At 51.6% G+C, this 8,100-nt stretch overlaps 1 protein-coding gene across 1 annotated transcript in view; it reads left to right on the top strand.

The window, feature by feature from the left end:
- Positions 1-615: 615 nt before the first annotated feature.
- The window catches only part of ANXA11 (annexin A11), a 46,893-nt gene continuing 39,408 nt past the window's right edge, over positions 616-8,100 (top strand). Inside the window, exon 1 of the mRNA XM_084904662.1 lies at positions 616-779. The gene's annotated coding sequence lies outside the window, so the exon portion shown is untranslated. The remainder of the gene's footprint in view (positions 780-8,100) is intronic.

Below are 8,100 nucleotides of genomic sequence, written 5' to 3'. Positions count from 1 at the left end.
CTGTAAAAAACCAATAATATATATATATATTTAAAAACAAAATCGGTGCCGCCCATTCGGGAGCTTCAGGAGCACAGCCAGTCCTGGTCCTCACGGCCCCTACGGTCGAGGAGCGCTTTTGGCTCCGGTCCTGCGCCTCCCATTCTGCGCCTCCCATTCTGTGAACACTCTCCCTGCCCCCACGCCCCCCGCAGCGGGAGGGATTTAGGGCCCGGACTTGGGCATTAGCTCTCGCCTTCCCCTGGGGCCGCCGGAGCGAAGCCCATTCCCTCTTAGGGGGACCCGGTCCCACCCTTCCATTTCCGCACCACTGTGCGCCCTAAGTAGACAGTCACCCTGGAGAGGCACTAACTGTGGCGCCCTGGCCTGGGGGGATTTGGGGAATCCCCACCCCGGGAGGGCGGCTCTATCGGAGATGGGGGGATCCCTACCCCCAGACCTCGGCGCCCGAAGGCCACGCCTCCCTTCCTCCCGCTCCGGAGGCCCCGCCCCGCAGGCCCTCCCCGCAGGGGGCCCAGAGGGCTCCCGCCTGGGGGCGGGGCCGAGAGCAGACCACGCCCCTCCACGGCCCCGCCCCCACACCAGAGGCCCCGCCCCCGGGGCGCGGCCCGCGGCGCCCCAGAGTTTTCCGCTGAGCTGGCCCCTCCTCCGCCCCGCCCTGCGGCTGCGGAGCCCGCCGGCGGAGAACCCCGGGAGCCGGAGCGGACGGAGGACCGAATTCACCCCGACCGGAGCACCCCCCTCATCTCCCGCGGCTCCACACCGGTGGCCGGTGCCAGGTGAGTGAGGGTCTCGGCTGGCCCGCGGGGGGAGGGGGAGGACGGTGTTCGGTCGGTCCCGGACCGGCTGCCTCGGCTCGGTCAGCTGCGGGGACTCTCCTCCCCGTGGCCCCCAGGCCCGGGCTCCTGACAGCCTGGGCCGGCGTGGGACCGACCGGGTGGTCCTGAGCCGGGTGGTCCTGGGCCGGGTGTCCTGGGCCGGGTGGTGACGGGCCGGGTGGTGACGGGCCGGGGTGGGGGGCCGCGGGCCCGTCCGCTCTGACCCATCTGGGCTCTGGGTGTGCGTGCGCCCTTCCGGGAAAGGCTGCCCGGGAGAGCTGGGGGGGTGGGGGAGGCTGCCTGCAGGAACTCTCTCCCGGAACCGGGAGGACGCCGATTCCCGGGAGTTTCCCAGCTGCTGCTGGAGTTTATGTGTGAGGCACTTTATTGGAAAGAGCGGGGTTCATCCCGGGCGCTGTGTTCACCTGTGTTCGCCTCCCCCGCCTTTCCACCTTCTCCAACCTTGGCGACAGTTCCAGGGAGGGATTCGTGGACTTTTATCTCCTCCGGGGCCCCAGCTCAGCCCCTGAAGGCTTCACCAGGTAGACATGCGTCTGAGGTAGAGAAGAAAGTTCTTCACCTAGAAACGTGGAGGGCAGACGCCGAGCCAGGCGGTTCCAGCTCAGGCAGGAAGCTGTGCGCCCGGGCCCTTTCTTGTCCCCGCCCATCTCACCAGCCAGTGGCTTTGTGTGGAGATGGGTGCTGAGGACCGAGCCTGGGTACTGAGGTAGCTAGCCACTCTGCTCTCTCCCCAGGCCCTTCACTTTGTCCTCTTCTGCCCTGGCCCGGGCATGGGGTGGTGCTCTGAGGGGTAAGCCTCTGCTTGCCCACACAACAGGAGCAAAAGCTTGCAGGGCAGTGCCAGTCTGAGCCCAGGAGTCGCTCATCCCTAACTGGCTCTCAGTAAGTCCCTTCCTTCCTTTCTTGAGTCAGTTGTTGGGAATTCCGGGAGGATTAACGGGTACCCTTCCCTCCAGGCACTTTCTGTGCTATGAGGTGTTCCCAGATTAGCATGGTTAGGTGAGGTGCCAGGGTAGGTGGTTGCCCTGGCCTTGGTGCCTCACCTCAGGCTCCTGCATCCCTCCCTAATCTTGTCTCTTAACTAGTCTTCAGACATCGGTTTCCTCATGTTTAAAATGGGGGTGATAACAATACCTCCCTTACAGAGTGACGGCGAGGAATAAATGAATGAATACATTTAACAACCCACACAGCTCAGGCACTGACCCGAATAGGTGGTGACTCATACCATACGTGTGTGTCCCAGGTGAATATCCCCCAGTTTGGACATAAGGTTTATAGCAGGGCCTTGTGCATAAGTAATCATCTCTGTGTGTCACTGATAATGCAGTAGTAATAGCTGTCACTCCCTCATGCAGTTGAAGGGCCAGCCAAGTTGAAGTGCTCTTCTGACCTGTCCCTCTGCCTTGGCTCATGCTGTTATGCCCTCCTCCCCTCCACTCCTTTGGCACTGACCCACTTCTGATACTGGCCTTTCGTGGTATTTCTATGGCCGCGGGTCTTTCCTCTGCCCTATCCTTTGTCTCTGGAGGTTGAGGGGTGTTTCTTACAGATCTCTGAGCCGCATCGCACCAGGATGGGCCTTCCTAATGTGGGTGCTCAGTAGATGTCAGCTGAGTGAAAGAGGCAGGCCAGGGAAGCAGGGTTAGACCTGGAGATGGAAATGAGTCCAGAGTGAGGGGTGGCAGTAGGAGCTGCCCAAGAGGCCAAGTAGGAAGGCCTTTGAGTTCATTTATGAGGCCAGGGCAAGGGTAACAGTCAGGGCCCATCCTGGATTGCTGTTCCTAGAAGGCCAAGATTGATGAGGGTGCCTTGGTCACGTGATTTTGAGGAGGCTGGGTAGTTTGGAATGAAGGTGGGAAGACAGCCAGAATAGGTTAGTGTGGGCTCTTCTTGAGAATTCACTGTAGAATAAAGAGAGAGAGAGAGAGAGAGAGAGAGAGAGAGAGAGAGAGAGAGAGAAAGCCAGTGTGGGAAGGCGGTGAATATAGAAATGAAATTTGTTCAGAGGCCCTTGGGCCTTCCTCGAGCTCTCCCTCCCTCCCTCCCTCTTAGCTGCCATCATCTCCCTGTAAGCCTGGAGCAGTTCCTGGCACTTGGTTCCAAGGGACACTTGGGGAAGAATCTGTATATGGGTGTGTGTCACAGTCATAGCCAAATAGACTCAGGTTTCTCTGGATTTTTCTCTACACCACCTCTGATCTCATTTCCCTGGAACATCAGGAATTTGAATGCTGCCTGCATAGGACATCTCTTAGGTGAAAGGAAGAAACGGAAGTTTCCTTGGTGCGAATTTGCATTTTTAAAAGGAGTTGCTGAAATTCAGTGGCATTCTCTACCTATCTATAATAATAAAAGTATAATATGCTAATTAGACTGGATATCCTTCCGGACGTCCTTCCAGATGACCTTCCAGGGGCTTCAAGGAAAGCCCGGGTCCTAGGTGCCAGAAAGAAGCAGGTGCCAGCAGCCAGGGGAAGGAACGCCTACTCTTGCACAAATTTCGTGAATTCTAGTCTACCTAATAAAAGAGTAACATGCTAATTGAACAAACCTTTATGACACCCACCAGCCAATCAGGAGTGAGTATGCAAATTAACCCACAAAAAGAGGAAGGGTTAATTTGAATACACAGGCACCTAGTGGCCAGGGACAGGGCTGGATGCAGGCGTTCCACACCATCCCAGCCACTCAGGGCCTCTGGGCAGCGTGGGAAGGCAGAAAGGCTGCTCCAGCCAGAGTGAGGGCGATGCTGGCAGCCCGGGGAACGAAGGCCCATTCTTACACGAATCTTCATTTGTGCTTCAGGCCACTAGTATCCAATAACTACCGAAGCCATACATTCAGTCTACTGACCCTAACCCCGAAATTAAAGGCCACATGGTGTGAGGATCTTAACAGTAAAGCCAGAATGGTGACTCGAATCACAGCTGACCATGCTGCACTGATGTGAGAACTTAATGAGTGAGGGCAACCAAGGAGTCAGGAGACAGCTCATTCGTGTTAGATGACCAGGCACAAGCCAGGTAACCACACAGACTCTGTGTTCTGCATGGTAAGATGCCTGCCTCAAATGGTTGTTTGCAGAATCCAGTGAGATGTTTGCAAAAGGGGTTTGAGCTCAGTTAGGGGGTGGTGATACCTTGGGTGTGTTACTGCAAGGAACCTTGAAGCTGGGAGTGGCACGCTCAGGTCTGCCAGGTGCTTGTGCTCCTGAAGGACCCACTGCCTTCGCAGAACAGAGGGAGGAATTGAAACCAGACAAGGCTGCCTGCCACTACTTGAGGCAATTAAGTAAAAACAGAGTTGAACCATTTATGAGTGTTTATTCCAATAACGCTGGCAGTGTGGGAGAGCAGCAGGTCATCCACAAAAATCTGCTCTGCACCCCCATAAGCCACCTGCTTATATTGGGCAGAACAAAGATTACATGGGGAGTAGGCAACAGGAATAATGGGTATGCAAAACAGGAAATAGGGACTCCATTATTTGGGCAACAGTAATTAATCTTTCCATGATAATAGGCAGTTCTTGAATGAGAATGGACCCCTTTGTGGGTCCATTAATATTAATATTAAAAAGTCCAAGGTTTACACCCAGGTCCCTGGGGCATACAACTCCCAGCCAGGTTAGAAAATCCTTTAACCAGACCAAGGCAATAGAGTTAACGGAGCATGATGATATTTCCCATAACCGGAGCTAGTTCCCAATACTCTGTTTTTGCCCCTAACAAGATGAGAGCGATTAGAGTGAAGGGAGAGAAAAATTCAGAGGCTGTAAACAGGGAGGTGGAGGGAGTGTCTGGCAGATGAAGCCTGGGGGAGTGGCATCGTGGGGAAAGGGTGTGTCTGTGGGGTGCGTGCTGGTGATAGTAGATGTGAGCCTGATGTGTCTACCTAAAAGGTCACGGCTATTTTTAGGAAGTGGGTGACAGGCATGTTTCTGTCTAACTCCTTATTGTGAGTACCCACTGTTCGCCTAGCCCCATGCTGGGTGCACCAAAGCGGAGGCCAGCCCCACCCAGCCTGGGTTGTTCCCTGCATTCCCCTGAGACACAGGATCTGGAAGACACTGGATGCGAACTAGTCTGGAGAATGGGGGAGATCATGAATTCAGTTTGGGACATGTTGTGCTTGAGATACCAAGTCGGCAGATGGGTCTGGGGCTCAGGAGTCTGGGTGAGAGGGACATTTTTGTCTAGGTTGTAACTTATGTTGAAGACATGGTGAGAGGAGAATCCAAGATGGCTGCTCGGGTAGGCACCTAGCCGCAGCCGCACGCAACAATTTCAATAAAATACAACTAAAATATAAAATGGACATTACCCAGAACTACAGGAAAGTCAACTGACTGGAAATTCTACAACGAGAAGCAAGGAGAAAACCAGAAGGAAGCACGGAGGAGCTGTAAAAGCCTAAGGTACGGAGACACGCGGCGCGCGCGGAGAGTACAGAGCCGGAGAGGAGGGAGGCCGAGTGCCTGGCTGGCGTTCCCTAGCGGGAAGGAGATAAACACTCGGACTGTGCTGGGCCCCCAACTGCTCTGAACCCCCGTTCTAGGCCAGACCCCGGGGACCCAGGCTCATCCAGAGGGAGCTGGGCTGTAAGGCGGTACTCGGGGAAGCAGTGAAAGGAGGTCCCAGAGGCACGCACACAGCGCGCAGAGAAGGGCCGGCCGGCTGTGCCGTAGGACTGCCCTGGCGGGAAGGAGACAGGCTCCAGACTGCTCTGAACGCCACCTCCAACTCCACTTCCAACTGAACTGAACCCCAGTTTCGGGCCCATTGCGGGAGAGCTTACACTGTTTGGTAGCAGGCGAAAATCGAGGGCACCTTTCTCTCAGAGGCGCTTGCAACAAGTACTGAAGGACCCTGAGTCTCAGGAGTCGCATAGGGCGGGGCTGACGGAAGCCAAGGCTGTAGGCTCCACCCTGAAACTCCGCCCCCATCAGGAAAGCTGCCTGCGAAAATGCCTAAACCAAATAGATCACAAACGAAAGAAATGGAGGACAAAAAGCGACTGGATATAGAGTTCAAAACCACACTTATAGGGTTTTTCAAGAGACTCCTAGAAAAGGCCGATAAAATAAATGAGACCTATAAGGATATGAAAAGGGATCAACAAGAAATGCTAAGGGATCAACAAGAAATAAAGAATACATTGTCTGAAATAAAAAATATTCTACAGAGTCCTAAAAACAGAATAGAAGATCGCAAGAATCAAGTCAAAGATTTGGAACATAAAGAGCCAGAAGACACTCCTCTGCAGAAGCTAGAAGGCAAGAGAATCCAGAAAATTGAAGATAATGTAAGAAACCTCTGGGACAACTTCAAACGATCTAACATCAGAATCATGGGGGTCCCAGAAGATGAGAGAGAGCAAGATATCGAAAACATACTGAAAGAAATAGTGACAGAAAACTTCCCCCACCTGGGGAAAGAATTGGACTTACAAGTCCAGGAAGCACACAGAACTCCAAATAAGAGGAATCCAAAGAGGACCACACCAAGACAAATCATAATTAAGATTCCAAGAGCAAAGGACAAAGAGAGAATATTAAAAGCAGCAAGAGCTAAGCAGGTGGTTACCTATAAAGGAGCACCTATACGATTGTCAGCTGATTTCTCAACAGAAACCATGCAGGCCAGACGGGAATGGCAAGAAATATTCAAGGTGATGAATAGCAAGAACCTACAGCCAAAAATACTCTACCCAGCAAAGCTATCACTCAGATTCGAAGGTCAGATAAAGAGCTTCACTAATAAAAGAAAGCTAAAGGAGTTCATCACCACCAAACCAGAATTATATGAATTGCTGAAGGGGGTTCTTTCAGAAGAGAAAGTAAATAAAGATAAAAATTATGAACAACAAATACGTAACTATCAACAAGGGAATCTAAAAACCAAGGAAATTAAAAAAAAAAATCTGATGAACAATATTAACTGTTGAATATAATAGAATCAGAGGTATGGAAGGGGAGTGAACTGATGATTCTTGGGGAAAAGGGAAGAGGGGAATGTGGGAAGAGACTGAACATAAACTGTGCACCTATGGATGAGGACAATGGGGAGTGGGGAAAGGGCAGAGGGTGGGGTGGGAAGGGGGGGGAAAGGAACACTTGTAATAATATGAACAATAAAAATTTATTAAAAAAAAAAATAAATAAATAAATAAATAAATAAATAAATAAAAAAGAAAAAAAAAAAAAAGACATGGTGAGATTGAGGAACTCAGCCTAGAACAGCTGAGTCAAGGAGGATGCCCTGTAAAGGAGCCAGAAAAAGAGCAGCTCAAGAGCAGGAAAGAAAACCCGGACAGCGTCCCACACAGAAGCCTCTGGCAGTGGCCACAGCTGCGGTGGGAAGAGACTGGTCACTTTTCTGGGGCTGTTTTGTGGGATGATAGTAGCAGCAGGCTCGGGGAATGAACGGGTAGGGACGTAGCCTGAGGTGATGATCTGGGGTTACTAACTATAGACAAGCTCTGAAGATGTGGGCTTTGAAGGGGAGGAGAAAGATTGGGTGATGCTGGAGGACACCTTGAGGGGTGTTTGTTTTTGTTCCTCAGCCCATTCTCCTCCCATTTCCCCTGAGAAGTTCATGTGGATGGCCTGCAGTCAGGATCCCCTCTCTCCCTGTCACAGACACACGCAGCTGTGAAACTGCCTGTTTCACCAAGTGGATTCATGTACATACTGCACTCCAGCTTGTGCTTTTGATTAATTTATTGTGGCCAGTCACTTCAGGTTACTGCTCTTCCACGCCAGTAGCAGATCTATATTTAATGTTCAGATGTACCATCGTTTACTAAGCTTTTCCCTTATTGATGGGTATTGAGACCATTACTCTTTTTTAATAATTCTTCATTATTGCAAGTATTACATATGTCCCCTTTTCCCCCCATTGGCCCCCTCCTGCCCACCCACACCCCATCCCCAGGCCCTCTCTATCCCCACTGTCTGCGTGCATATATGCATACAAGGAGGCTCTTTTTAAAACCTGGAACAGTTTTTAAAACCTATAGGATCCTAACTGGGATGTCATTGAATGTATTTAGTATTTATATGGAAGAGTAGATATTAACTTTTCTAAATCAGGGACAGATTACAGACCTTGTAATATGTCTTTACTAGATGTTGTGGATGGAATTCTAACTGATTCTAACTGGCTACACACACACACACACACACACACACACACACACACACACGATGGAATTCTAACTGATTCTAACTGGTTATGCTAATACACACACACACACAC

This window comes from Pipistrellus hanaki (genome assembly GCF_964339955.1).
Source record: "Pipistrellus hanaki genome assembly, chromosome: 14".
In the NCBI taxonomy this organism is placed as follows: domain Eukaryota; kingdom Metazoa; phylum Chordata; class Mammalia; order Chiroptera; family Vespertilionidae; genus Pipistrellus; species Pipistrellus hanaki.
This window is presented reverse-complemented; position numbering and strand designations above follow the sequence as displayed.